We start from the raw sequence: 15996 nt of genomic DNA on the forward strand, positions 1-15996 counted from the left end.
TTACTTGGAATTGTCAGAAATTATTTGGGAAACAACTACATTATCTACACTCACATTGGATCAGAGCTTGAATTACTTTATTTCTCTGTTAGAGGGAAGAGTTGTTCCAGAAACCTCGAGATTTGGGAAGACATCAGAATTACACTATTATATTGTAACTTTTTTCATTTATCACTAGATCTAGACAGGAAAGATACTAGTAGGAAATCATATCAGGTCAACAAAAATTATTTCCATTTCTATTTGTCTTATAAAACAAGATTAGGTAAGCATAGAGAGCCCTCTGTAGATGATCAAACTGAGAAAAATTACCATACTTAAGGAAAGATCCTGTAATTTAGACTCCATTCCTTCTTTGAAAAATCAAAACTACCTTCTTTTAAAAATGTTATTACAACAGAAAAACAGTCTAAAATTTTTTTATTCATAAGTACAATAAAACCAAAGAAGAGATTTTTACCTCTGAAATTAAAGATAATATGTATTAATTTCCTATTACTGTTTAACAAATTACCACAAAATTATGACTTCAGTAATAAAATGTATTCTCTTACCAGGCTGGAGGTTAGAAATTCTAAAATCAAGGTGTCAGTAGGTCTCTGTTCCTTCTAGAGGCTCTAGGGGAGAATCCATTTCCTTGACTTTTCTAGCTTCTACAGGCTGCCTGCAATTCCTTGTCTGTGGCCCATGCTCCATCTTCAAAGCCAGCAGTGTAGTAGCATCTTTCAATATTTCTGTCTGACTGTGATCTTCCTGCTTCCTCTTAGAAGAATACATTTGATTAAATTGAGCTCACCCAGATAATCCGGGATGATCTTCCATCTCAAGATCCTTAGCATAATCATATCTGCAAAGTACCTTTTGCCATATAAAGTAACATATTCTCAGTTTGGTTCCCAGGGATTAGAGCCTGGAAATCTTTGGGGATGGAGGTCATTATTCTGACTACCACAAATATTCTAGAAAAAGAAAATATCTTATACCAAAAAAAAAAGAGATTAAAAAACATAATTTTAAATTATAAACCAAAGATGAAATTAACCCAATATGTTATATCTGAAAAAGCAAAATTAGTTATGTAGAAGATAAACTTATAAAATTCTTTTAAAATTCAAAGGAAAGGACAGATAATAAACTTCAATGATGAGGGAAAACATTCAAAAAGTATCAGTGCAAAAATCTACTTACTTGCAAAATTAGATCGGCCTTAAAGATTTTCTCTATGACACTAAGTGAAAGAAGGAAAGGAGTGTCAACCACAGAGTTGTAAATAAAATGACTGTGACTTTAGAATGCTAAAACAGTCAAGTTATCCTTATGCATGAAGGCAAAAATAGCAATATTTTCAAATATGCAAAAGTCAGAACATACACCAGGAAAACTTTCTGAGTAAAGTAACCAAAAACCTGGGGAAAAAAACATTAAAATGAAGCAAAATAAGAGCAGAGTTTCTATCTATTCATAACCACACCACCTCTTGTGGAAGGGAATTTCATTTGCTGAACACCTTGAAGGGAAAATTGTTCTGTAGAATTGAGAAATAATGTGGAGTTCCTGGAGTTTTCCAGGAGGAAAGAGGAGGAAGCAAGACAGCAGGTAGAAGAGAGATGGTGTGAGACTGGATGCCAGATGGGGTAAGTGGTCATTGTGGAAATATTGGTTGTCAGATGAACAAAGGATTAATCAAGACTGATGTCTACTGTTCCACTCGAAGTTGCTTTGGTTGCTATGATCTTAACTCCTCTTCTACCTTCCTTCCATTTTTTTTTTCAGTTTGTATGAATGAGTGTGTAAATCGAAGAGTCCATGTTCCATATCTGAGCATGTGTGACTCAGATCAGAGATGGCCCATGAGGAAGCAGTAGTCCAAGGTAGCCATGAGAATATAAACACAAGGTGTTTTTACGGAGAAAATATATAGAAAATTTAGGAAAGGGCCTAGATCTTGAAAAATTGGGAAGCACTTGGCTATCATTTGGATTGCACATTAATTATGGAAATTACGGCTGGAAAATACTGGTGGTGAGCATTAATGATCTGAAGTCTAAGTCACTATTTTAAATGTCATTTCTAAATGTGTTTAAAGTTTTCTTTATTTGACCTCTCAACTTCAATCATTTTTTTTTTTCCACTCCTACGAAAGTCAATCACTGAAGCCAACCAGCTGAAGTCAGTCACTCTGAGGGTAGGGAGAAAATTGACGATCATATTCTTGGTCTCATTACCAAAAAATGCATCACTTCCAATCTCAGTTCTCTTCCTCGGACTTTATGACGCCCTACTGGCCTGGTGCTCATTTAGCCCACTGGGCTATTCCTTCTAAATCTGCTGTGCTTAGTCAGTTTCTGCTCAGTCTCTACTCAGGGCACAGACATTTATCTTTTTTAATTCCATCTAGTCCCAAGGCTTTAAATGCAATGTATGTATTATGAACTCCAAAATTTATGCCTCCAGTTGTTTCAGTTACCAATTGGAGTGACAAACACTCCAAACTTATTATGCTCATACATTCTGTATGTCAGGAGCTTGGAAAGGGCCCAGAGAGGATGGCTTATTCTTGCTGGGATGATTTGCAAACTGGGGGTGACTCCCAGCTTGCACACTAGAATCATCTGATGGTTTGATCATTCACAGGTTTGGACTAAGAGACCAGACCAATGACCCTAGACCTCAAATAATATTTAGAAAAGTCACACAACAAAGATAAGCACTATGTGGGATGTTTCCTTCAGAACCTCAGAAAGCATTGTTAAGGGCCAGATAGGGAAGGGCCTTCTCCATCCACATACTCAAGGAAAAATCAGATGACTGTAAAAGAATACAGTCAACAGTTAAAGATGACTGTAGACCAGAAGCTCAACAGAGCCCAGGACAAAGTGGCCATTCTGATACCAAAATCAACAAACAAACAAAAATTCTTAAGAACCTCAGTATGACAACCTCAGTATGACAAGCTTATGTCTGCCTTAGCCTAGCAATCCAAATAATTTAATCTGGTCACAAGAAAAGACTGTAAAAGACAAGAAAATAGGGCAGGATCTCGCAAGCTCTGCCAGTCATACTACTTGCTATTGATCAAGTCTACATTTGGTCAGTGTAAAAACACCTTCCTCTTAAATGTTAGTAAAGGTTCCTTTGTAAAAGTCAGTTTCTACTTGAATTGATACAGAGCAAAATGATCCCACCTAAGCAACGTTAGAGAGGAAAATCAGAGACCTCTAAAAGCTTAAGTCCAATGTTGACTGTGAGGAAAAGGGCCTAAGGCAGAGAAGAATGGTGGAAGCGGACAAGACAGGTGAGAGATATTGGAGGTGAAAGAAAATTAGAGATGCAAATTATGGTGATCACTTCATGCCTGGAGGTTTGCCTTTTATTTTTCTCCTGTATTTGGTTTATAATAGGGAATAGAAAATAGCTAATCAGCTTCCATGGAGGTCTTCAGGATTTTAAGGGAATTTTTTATACATATAATTCTAACCTTTGATATAGAGTTACAATACATAGGAACAACGGACAAGACCAGGAAATGGTGCTATTGCTTGTTACTCTTAAGTGTCACCTCTCTCTGGGAGCCCTGGAGTACAAAACTCTAAATCAGGATCAACAGAAGTTTCAAGATAAAAAACAATTTCTCCTGCTCTGAATTCTAAAAATAGCTGGTGAGCCCAGGTACAGTACTGAGACATTTCCCATCTAGATTAAAGATCTAGATTATGGAATTGCTTGAGCTCTATTTAATAACACATAGTAACTGGGCAGTTCTTCATCTGAAGGCCCCTGCCATGATATTTCCCTCTTCTACCAAATAGACAAAATACTGTAGTGTTGGTCACATTTTGCTAAAATTTAGTCATACTCAATTCCTCTTCTTAAGACTTCTGTTTAGAAATATTGACCATATTCATGGAAATACAAGCAAATTTCTGTTCAGAGCACAGACTTTTGTTCCCTCTTTATCAATGTAACCATTTCTATTATCCTGTCTTTGGTCATGCTCCCATGTTGGATACTTACACTTCTATAAAGCTCATAGATGGAGCAAGTATTCTTTTTCTACCTGAAACACTTGCAAGAAAGTTCTGTCAATATTTCTGTCTGTACTGGGGTCAATATTTATATCCATTGACTCAGAGGTACAAAAAGTAATTATTTATATAGTTGGCCAACTATATAATTGACTGTTTTCTTTAACTCTAAAGCCCCCGTTGTGTTGTTTAAAATACTAGTTTGGATTTATATTCAGTCATTTTAGAGGTTTTCTATCAGTCATAGCTGTTGCTTTCCCTCTAAGAAGTCTTCTCACCACTACTCATTTCTGATGCCTTTTCCTGAATGTAATTTGAATATTGTGGGATCTTATTTATGTTCATGGGATTGAATAGAGAGGCATTTGATCTTTATATCATAACTTGGATTTGATTTAAAGGTTTTTCTCTCATTCTGCTAAGTCACTGGGCATCCCAGACTGGTGCATCCCAGCCTGGTGCCCTGAGGTTTTTAGTATGAAGGAATTAAACAATTCCTACTTAAACAATTAGGAAGGCAAAAAGTTAGGAAGAAAAGGCACCCTTAATTTGCATAAAATGGTACAATTATTTAACTTAGTATTACTTTGCTTAAATAAAAGTTTACAACTATACAACTATAGGGTACCTAAACCCACTAAAATTTGCAGATTCATGTTTCTTCAGCAGTCAACAAAGATTTCCCATTTTCTGATCAGCCTACAAGAAAAGTTATTAAATAGTCTTTTATTCCATTGAAGTCAAGACAGTCTAAAAATAAGACAGAACATTACTCACTCTTCTAAAATGCTGCATATGCCAGTACTGACAAGCTGCACTCATGACCTCCAAGTTATTTATAGAACCTGCCTATTTTTCATGGTTTTATATTCATAGGAAGAGTATTGTGGATCCCTAGCCTTCAGGAGTCACATCAACATTCCTTAGCTAAATATATAGTATGATTTCATGCTATAGAAATTAATTACATAAATTAGATACCAAACCATCCCACTCTCCTTCCCTTTCACACACACACACACACACACACACACACACACACACACACACACCCACTGGTCTCACTGACAACACCTGCTCTTAGGTAATAGACATTCCAATAATCTCAGCAATTCAGATTTTCCATTACTCCTTCAGAAGGGAAAATGTACCAGGCAATTTTCACTTTGCACATCTCCATGATGTAACGGGACAAGTAAGACAGAATACACTGGAAGAGGGAAGACTTGAAATAGTTGAAGTATTAAAATCCCCCAGTAGAGTCGCATTTTATTTCATTTACACTAGTTTTATGGAGCACTATTTAATGCATGAGGAGTAGTCATCTATACTGAAATCACGGGGACCATTATAAACTGATGAATACTTTGTACAACCTATAAATTAGATGTAAAGGGACGAGGACATGGGAGCAAAAGTTAGATAAAGGAGGCACAACTTGCACAGGCTAATGCAGGAGCCAGTGATCTGCAAAGGGCAGGCAACAGGTTTTTGAGTGTCTCTGAGCAGAAGCTTACCCTATCCAGCTGGCATCCTTTCTCTGGTAAATTGAACCAACCTTGAAAACACCAGGATAAATGAATCCAAAAATAGAAGGATATCTTTAATCCAGCTAGAGGATTCATTCTATCCCTGAAAAAAATGTTCATGCCACGGTTCTTGGCTGTCCATCAGATCTAAGTTAGGCAATAAGAGAAACCATGATTTAGAAATGAGCAGAATTCACAGAATAGCCCTGAGCAACGAACACAAAGGTAGATACAAGATATTTACATTAGAAATGGTTGAAATATAGCAAATATTTTAATTTTAAAAATTAGCTTATGATTTTCTCCCTTTGTCTGGTTCTTCAATTTGGGATATCTCTAAAATTAGCTTTCAAATTCTTGTTAATTCAAATGAAAGGAAACTCCAATGCTAGCAATAGTAATGGCCTACCACATATTGAGCTATCAATTCATTAATTACTTTAAAGGTATTAACTCACTTAATAGTTAAAAAAAGAAATGATATGTGTATATTATTGTCCTTATTTTACAGTGGATGAACTGAGGCTCTGAGCAGTTTAGTTACTTGCCTAAGCTCACACAGCCTGAAAGCAGCAGTAACAAAATTTGAATCCAGAAATCTAGCTTCAGAGCCTGTGCTCTTAACCATTCTGCTATACTGTATACAATGTTCAGTGTGACATGGGATTAAGGGCAAGGATGGCTCAACTAAAGAGTGGCCATATGACATATATTTTGCCCAGAAGGAAGCCCTCCCGAAGAAAGGACCATCACCCACATTTGCGTTTGGTTTCTAGTAAAAGTTTTTTTCCTTTATATTTGAATCTCTCTAGGTAATCCTTAGCTCCAAAAATTACTGATCCTTTACAATATGCTCCTTTTCAATACTGATCCTTTTTAATTGCTGTCATATTAACCAACTAAATTTAGCACCCTCACCATGCATCACTACTTGAATACTGTGTTAAGGATGAATACTGTGTGAGACCTTACGAGCTTAGTATTTTAAGAGTCAGGTCTTTATGAAAACATCAACAGCTTGAAATAAAATGTCTTTAGGGTATTTGGTCCTTATACCAGAGGTAATAGATTTGCTTCAGTGGGATCTGTGCATAGGCTGGCTAGGAATAAGTTTGGATAGGCCCAATTTTAGAAGGACAAACAATTCGAAAATAAAATATTGAAAATAAAATATTGATTCTCTTTCCCACCAAAAATAAACTTAAAAGTGTTAAAGCCACTGGGAGTGTCTTCCCAATTGACTCATTATTGAACATTATAAATCCACTAAAATTAGACTCCCAATACCAATTGAGATTGTACTCTATCAAATGCTTTAGCTTAATTCTACAAAACGACAACACACACACAAACTTCTATCAATTCCTGAGTTATCCTACTTTCTAAGCCTGTTATTTCAACCTCTAAATTGGAAAAGATCTGTCCTGAACCCTTAAGCTATTCATAAGTGTGAATGGTTCTTGACAAACCTGAGACCCATTGACACAGACTGCAATTCCAGCCTAAGTTGATGTTTATTACAGAAACTGTTCTTCAGTCTCCCCATCTCTAGACTTTTCCCAAAAGATGAAACTATTTCTTACCAGCTAGTTATCTGTTCATCATTAGCATTCAATTGTGAGATTACTGACCTCTTTCCTTTTTCTAGTAAACCTCCATATTTCAACAATTTGATTGTTTATATCAACCTGAGCATGACCACTCTCCTGCAAAGCCTCTATACTGATTTTGTAATGGTGTTCAGGTGTTGTCCCCAGCTGACCCACCTTGGCGGCTCAGATTGTGCTAATCCTTTATTATGGATTTTGGAGTTCTAGAAACAAAAATGTTTTACTTCTAATGTTTATCTTTGGCTGATATGTAAGAAGCCAGAATAATGAAAGGAAGTGGTGCACTTTGGGTATTTTTTTTTTATGTTCAATTAGCCAACATATAGTACATCATTAGTTTTTGATGTAGTGTTCAATGATTCATTAGTTGCATATAATACCCAGTGCTCATCACCACACATGCCCTCCTTAATACCCATCACCCAGCTACCCCCGGCCCCCACCCCACTCCCTTCTGTAACCCTCAGTTTGGTTCCCAGAGTCCACAGTCTTTCATTGTTTGTTTCCCTTTCTGATTTCTTCCCATTCAGGTTTCCCTCCCTTCCCCTGTGGTCCTCTGTGCTCTTCCTTATGTTCCACATATGAGTGAAACCATACGATAATTGTCTTTCTCTGCTTGACTTATTTCACTTAGCATAATCCCCTCCAGTTCCATCCATGTCGATGCAAATGGTGGGTATTCATCCTTTCTGATGGCTGAGTAATATTCCATTGTATATATGAACCACATCTTCTTTATCCATTCATCTGTCGATGGACATCTCAGCTCTTTCCACAGTTTGGCTATTGAGGACATTGCTGCTATGAACATTGGGGTGCATGTGCCCCTTCCTTTCACTACATCTGTATCTTTGGGGTAAATACCTAGTAGTGCAATTGCTGGCTCATAGGGTAGCTCTATTTTTAAATTCTTGAGGAACCTCCATACTGTTTTCCAGCTTGCATTCCCACCAACAGTGTAAGAGAGTTCCCCTTGCTCCACATCCTCGCCAACACTTGTTGTTTCCTGTCTTGTTAATTTTTGCCATTCTAACTGGTATAAGGTGGTGTCTCATAGTGGTTTTGATTTGTATTTCTCTGATGGCTAGTGAGATTGAACATTTTTTCATGTGTCTGTTGGCCATTTGTATGTCTTCTTTGGATAAGTGTCTGTTCATGTATTCTGCCTATTTATTGACTGGATTATTTGTTTTGGGGTGTTGAGTTTGAGAAGTTCTTTATAGATCTTGGATACCAGCCCTTTATCTGAAATGTCATTTGCAAATATCTTCTCCCATTCCATGGGTTGCCTCCTAGTTTTGTTGACTGTTTCCTTTGCTGTGCAGAAGGTTTTTATCTTGATGAAGTCCCAATAGTTCATTTTTCCTTTTGTTTCCCTTGCCTTTAGAGACGTGTCTTAAAAGAAGTCTCTGTGGCCAATGTCGAAGAGGTTATTGCCTATGCTCTCCTCTAGGATTTTGATGGATTCCTGTCTCACATTGAGGTCTTTCATCCATTTTGAGTTTATCTTTGTGTGTGGTGTAAGAGAATGGTCCAGTTTCATTCTTCTGCATGTGCTGTCCAATTTTTCCAGCACCATTTATTGAAGAGACTTTTTCCCACTGGATATTCTTTCCTGATTTGTCGATGATTAGTTGACCATAGAGTTGAGGGTCCATTTCTGGGGACTCTATTCTGTTCCATTGATCTATGTGTCTGTTTTTGTGCCAATACCATGCTGTCTTGATGATCAGGCATTTTAATTTTAATTTGTCATTGATAACTTCTAGGTACTTGTGCAGAGGTAGGCTTCGAAAATACACATTTACTATTTGTTCTTTAAAACTAACCTTTCAGAGTTGAAAGCAGGGATTTGAAAAGATATTTGTATACCCATTCTGATAGCAGCATTATTCACAATAGCCACAAGGAGGAAGCAACACAAGTGGCCATCAACAGATACGTGCATAAATCAAAATATTGTTCAGGCTGAAAAACAACAGAAGTTTTGATGCATGCTATAACACGGATGAACCTTGAAGACATCAGCTGGTCATGAAAAGACAAATATTGTATGATTCCACTTGCATGAGGTACTTAGAGTAGTCAAATTCATAGAGACAGAAAGTAGAATGGTGGTTGCCAGGGGCTGGGGAGGAGGAATTGGGGAGTTACTGTGTAACAGGTACAGAGTTTCAGTTTTGCAAGATGAAAAAATTTTGGAGATGGGTGGTGCTGATGCTTGCACAACAATGTGAATGTACTTAAAGCCACAAAACTGTACACTTTAAAATGGTTACAATGATAACTTTTATGTGTATTTACCACAATAAAAACAAATTTAAGTTATGTTTAAAAAAAAAAAACTCTTTCTACCTACCCCACCCCCACCTCCATAATGTGAACTTCTGACGTGTTATATTTGTTTTGTGATACCAACCCAGAAATTTCTCACGGACGACATAATTTTTACACTTGCTGTCTTCTTACTCCTCCCCCCCTTAATATCTATCTGCTTGTTGCTTAAAATACTACACAGGATTTACCTTAGAAACATAATGTTGAAACAGCATCAACATTAAGGCATTCAAGTTTTCCCACTTTCAACACTGAACAATCTATTCATGATTGTCAAGCACTGCAACATTCCATGCTTCCTCGGTTCTCAGATTGTTTCTGGCATTTTCTCAAAACTTTTCAAGTAATTACTTTTTGGGTATCAGGGGACTTATAACAACCAAAGAGCATGTTGCTCATCTCAGTCATTGTCTGGGTGCACTGACACTCATTCTAAAGGCACTGACACTATTTCGTGAGCCTGGCCTCGTGATTGAGACCACATAATTGCAATAATTAGGAAACTCACCTCAGGATATTATCAAAATGACCCACCCAAACCCAAGTCCATATGGTTTGAAATAGCTAATGAGCCAGTTAATGTGCTATGTCCAGGAGTAATGGGTACTCAATATGGATGGCATGAAGGTATAATTTACCAACTTTCTGACTGATTAAGGTTTTCAAGTGGACATTTTGCAACTTGAAGAGGGTTCAAAGTATTAACAGCTTTATGGTTGATACAAAAGGAAGAAGCAACAAATGTTTAAAAGTCAGGGGCATTGGATCTTGAGCAATTTCTTTCAATCACATACCTCAGGATGAAAAGCGTAATATGCTGTATAAAATCAAATGAAGATATAGGTTTCAGTAGCTATCTGTTACAGTGTGGCAGGACATAGGTGTGAAAGATGCCACTGGCTGTGTCTTGGGCATAAAGGAAAAGTAAAGAAAATGTTAAAAACTATAACTCACTGATTTTTGGTTGGGGTGGAGGAAAGAGGAAATTCAATTACAAAAAAAAAAAAGGCTAGAATCAGCATTAACAGATGTCTATATGGAAGAGATTCACTGGTAATGGATGGATATATTTTTCACTTCATACATTAGTATAAACTAACAAAATTGTTGTAATATGTCTAACTTGTTGACTGTGGTATCTTATAAAAAATTAATATCCCAAGCATATTTATAAGCTAGAATTAAGAAAAATTTTACAGTTACCTATTAGCTATCCATCTGAAACCCTTATGACAAACATATGTATTAATTTTCTTATTTTGAATATGAAAGTATTTAAGCCCAGGGGATTCTTTTAAAGAAAGCGTTCTTAATTTGGGTCCATAGACATTCATTGAATTCCTGGATAGACTTTAGGAACAGTCTGTGAAACTGCAAGAAAGGTGAAAATATCACATCTTTATTTTCACTAATTTTAACTGGAATTAGCATTTTCAGCAATTACATAATAAACCATGTGGTATCTGCATTACCTCTGATTTTTCCACCAAAAAGACTGGAGGTATTTTCATATCATAATAGAACTGTTATAGATACCTTAAAATATCATATATGTTGATCACTATTAGAAAAATCTGGCCCACATTAGGTCGAATTTTTAACACTATTTTGATAACAAATTTTAATAGATTTTATTTCCTTTATGATCCTGTGTATTTTATTTTATCCATTTAAAAAACATAAAAAATTTGTGGGGCATAGGTCCAAAGGCTCTCTTAGACTGTCAAAGGAATCTGTGCATGGCATGGAGAAGTTTAAGAACCTCTGCTATGCAGTGGCTTTATTAAGGTGGTTTATACTAGACCAGTGGCTCTTAACTCCAGTATCAGAATTGCTTCCAAGATTTTATCTTATTTATTATTTTTTAAACCTAAAAGATAATTCATGCACATTAGCAAAATGTTCAGTGTACAAAGTTATACAATAAAAAAAGTCTTTCTCTTACCTTCAACTCTACTCCCCAGAAGCAACCATTATTTCTTATGAGCCTTTCCAGAGATAACCTTCATATTTAAGCATATAATATATACAATCTACTTATAATGTATTGTATGTATGTATATATATATTTACATAGGACACATATACATATATGCATATATTACGTATGACATATATATATGTATATATAGTATAAGTCTATATTTATAGAGATTTATTTTTCTGCTTTTTACACAAACAATAGCATACTTTACACATGATCTGTACCTTAGTTTTGTCACTTAATGGTATATTTTGACAATTGTTCCATATCAGTACTAGTAAAAAAAGTACCTTTTTAAATTTTTTATTTTTTTTTAATTTTTAATGGCTAGATAGCATTTGATGACATGGAAATATCAGACTTTATTTGACTGGATCTCTATTGATTGCCACTTGATTAGCATCCCATCTTTTGCTATGTCAAACAATGTCTCTACGTAGTGTCAATATTTTCTCCAAATGAAACTTCCACATATTTTGACATGTTTACTCTTAGTTATGTCACCTTATTTATGCTTTTTTGAGAAAATTTTAATGTTTTTTAATACACCCCAATGGTCTGTGTTTGCTTGTTTTGTATGTGTATTTGTATTTTCCTTTTAAAAGTGTGAATTGTGGGGCACCTGGGTGGCTCAATAGATTAAGCGACTGTCTTTGGCTCAGGTCATGATCCTGGAGTCCCAGGATCTACTCCTGCCCTGGGCTCCCTGCTCAGCAGGGAGTCTGCTTCTCAGAGCCTCTCACCCTCCCCCACCATGCTCTCTCTCAAATTCTCTCTCTCTCAAATAAATAAAAATTTTTTTTAAAAAGTTTGACTTGTTTGAAACATTGAAAACACGTAGTTTTTCTAGTTCTAGTTATTCTGTAACTATAATTTTGTATAATGTAGTCAATTCTCTATTTCTTGAAATAATATCTATTTCCTCTTTAAGCAACTAGTGTATTGCTATACTTCCGAGGAGTAATTAGATGCCCTGGAAATTCAGCTTCATAAACAAATTCACATAGGTTATGTTGCTGTGCGGCCAAAATTGAAAAATACCTATTCAAAAGGAGAGACTGCACTAGAACCAGGGGGCAGGAAGCCTGAGTGACTCTAAACTAACTGGAATGATACTTTTGTTGCATTTGAAAATCAAAGCTAGACCAAATTATACACTCAATGTCATTTAGGTCAAAGCTTCCTATTAGCATTACACACCCCAATTTCTTGGATAATTGTCTCATTTCTCTATGTCACATTAGCTATGAAAACCCAGTATGAATATGAGTCATGGCTAAATTTTAACTGTCAACAGTACATAATGTTGACATTTACATAATTACTGCTAAATCCTTAAAAAACAAACTCAGAGATGCTTATTAATTAGTCTTAAAGTTTGTATTTCCCCCCCACACTTAACGTACAAGTAGTTACTGGTATTCTTAGGATGGCCAACTTTGTGATAGCAGCGTTAACGTTTTCTCATTGTTCTAATTTTTCACATGGTTGTGTTATTTAATAATGAATTCCACACATATTTTTGAGGGCTGATATTGTGCTTGGCATTATAGATACCAATTTCAGAAAGGCATATTTTTGCCTGCTAATTGTTTGGTTTATTTATCTGGTAGGAAAGGCATTTAAAGATGTATTTTCAACACTGTGTGAAAAGCACTGTGATATTGATGAGCATATGCAAGAAAAATAGGCCAAGCTTGGTGGTTCAGGGAAAACTTGTGAGAGAAGGGGGCACATAACCCATGGAGGAATAGAGATTATTTGGATCAAGTAAAGGTATCGACTAAGTAGTGTTGAAGTCCTGGGGCTGGAGACGCATTCTAGGAACAGAATGGAACAGATGAAACAATGTGCAGAATGGAGAAAACCTGTGATTTATACCCTAGGATTTGGAAGTGGTCAGCTACGCCCAAATCATATAAAGGAGAGTTAAAAGAAAAAAATCAGTTTGGTGCTTAGCTAGATGATAGCTCTACTGTAAAAATCAGTAATACAAAGGCTTAAATGCAACTTCTCCACATGGATCAGAGGACCGAGAGAGGAGCCAGATGTATACTTACATAGCCTACAGGGCCTATCAGAATTTCTGCAGGAGTGTTACGATTTGAAAAGAGTATAATTCAATATTACAATGTCACGGTATATTTATAAATGAAAAAATATCTTTTGAAATATAAATTTTAGGAACATAAGACTCCAACAAATGTTTGCTATAAAGGAAACATGAATTTTAAACAGTAGAAAAACACTAATACACGTGAGTCATAAAATGGAAATCTTTGAGAATTAACAAGGTAAGAAGAACAAAAGAAAAAACTGCTCTCATTGAAGAACTGGACTGAATATAACGGTTTTAAAGTTCCTGTTTTTAAAAATATATTTTCTAGTATTCAAGTGAGATGATCTTCTACACATTTGTTGTCTCTCTGTTATGATGCAGCATGTGCTATGAATATTTTAATATAATTATCAAGTGAAAACTCAAAAATTCATGTTATCTAGCTTATTTATTTGTTTAACAGAAATTCAACAACAAATCCAAGGGAGTGATTTTACTATAATTAAAAAAAATTAAGGTAACTGGCTTCGCTTTCAAGGAGATGCATTACATATTTAATCACATACTTCAAATCTGGGTTTGTCAGATACTAACGGCAATGCTGTGAGAAAGTAAGGATCTCCCATAAAAGAAGGAAAAATAGGAACTTTGCATTTCAGGATAGTAACATGAACACATATATTTAACAAACTCTTTCCCTAAGTTCCAAGGAATTGATCAAAAAAATGTAAATCGTGGGAGAAATGAAGAAAAAAAATTAAGTGTTGGATAACAGGGAAAAAAAGGTCATTAAGAGGCCCAGCTCAGAAGACTGTCTACAAAATCTACGGCACACGGGATCAGATCAAGGACCATAATAACCAGTCTGTGATGAGACACATAAGACCAAAAAGGCCCACCTGTGTAATAAGAAAAGGGGATTGCCTAATACCTCCTCTTCATAATCCAATTTCAGAAGAGAAGCCGGGAGTTGAGTCCTGTGGAGTCGTCAACGGAGGGCAAATTACAGAGGGCAGCACCTAGCTGAGGCAGGTGATGTCAGAATAGGCCACCGGGGAGATTAGTCAAGCCAGGTGGAAGAGGCCAGGACAGGTGCTCAGCGAACTTTGGGTTGTTTAGCAAGTGTGGAAAAGAAAACCTCTTATCAAGCAGAGAATTTTCTATCATGTGACTACTTCCCCAGAAGCTCTTGCACTGCTCACCACAGCCACTTGTGACTCCTGGATCTAGCAAAATAAGGCCACAGAAAAGGAAAATGTTCCGTTTTCCCTCTTTGACTGGATTTAAAAGTTAGCAATGAAACCCACATCATTGCTGGCTGATACCATATCGACTTCCCCAACTGAACATAATCTCCTACTCTGTAGTTAAAGAGAAAAATCATCAGGTGAATGGAAATATTTAGCAGTTGTGGGGAGAAATACAATCATGAGGAGATACAGCTAATAATCTCTGAGGGGAAATAAAAGTCATTCCAAGAAACAGGAGCAAATTTTCAAAACTCTCTAGTTCATATTCCCCATTAGTGTTGAGAAAATATGGCATCCACATAGATGCAGCAATTTAGAACTTTTAAAAAAGATTGCATTTTAGATACCAAACTATTTTAAAATTCAAACAGTGGAGAATCTATAAATTAGAAGTTCTACAAAAAAATGATTAAAATACTATCAATAATAATTAATGTTTTTGAACACATACTATGTTCTAGAGTTTTTATCCTTTACATACAATAGCATATTTTATCCTCACAACACTACACGGTGAATACTACTGTGCTTTCTGTTTTGCAGATGAGGAGACTAAGTCACAGAAAGTTTAAGCAACTTGCCCAAAGATCAAGATTTGTAAGTGGTAGAGCTAGGCAATCTAACTCAAGAGCCCACAGAATTAATTCTAGAAAAAGCAAAAGAAGTTGACAAAGAATCCATAATCAAAGAAAAGCTTAGAATAAGGAGCTGAGTGAGGTATTTAAATGTAGTGGAAAAACATTGTAGTGGTTGAAATTATCTTCGACTGCATAGTATTGATAATTTACAATACTGTTGTCTAATGTGCATTGTATAGATTGGAGGGTTTACCTCTTTAAGAAGACAGAACAAGGCACTTGGTAGAGCAAATCACAACCTCGTATGTTCCCCAGTTTGTATGCCAATTTTTAGTACATGTATCAATTTAAAAACTGATAAAATGAATCAATTAGCAAGGAATTATCTCTGCTAAGAATAGCTGCTACTAAATCCCTGCTAGAAAATGGAAAACTGTTATATCATTATTATCTAGGTGATATGTCTATTATCTTCTGAAAGTATTCTAAAAGGATTAATTTATAGCACATGCAAAAACTGAGCAAACTGAGAAAACATTGCAGTCTGATATAAAAATATAAAAAATTTAATGTTTGTACTATACCAGTCTCTTTTTACAGAACGCTTCACAAATTTAACTTGTT

Source organism: Zalophus californianus, chromosome 8 (assembly GCF_009762305.2).
Source record: "Zalophus californianus isolate mZalCal1 chromosome 8, mZalCal1.pri.v2, whole genome shotgun sequence".
In the NCBI taxonomy this organism is placed as follows: Eukaryota; Metazoa; Chordata; class Mammalia; order Carnivora; family Otariidae; genus Zalophus; species Zalophus californianus.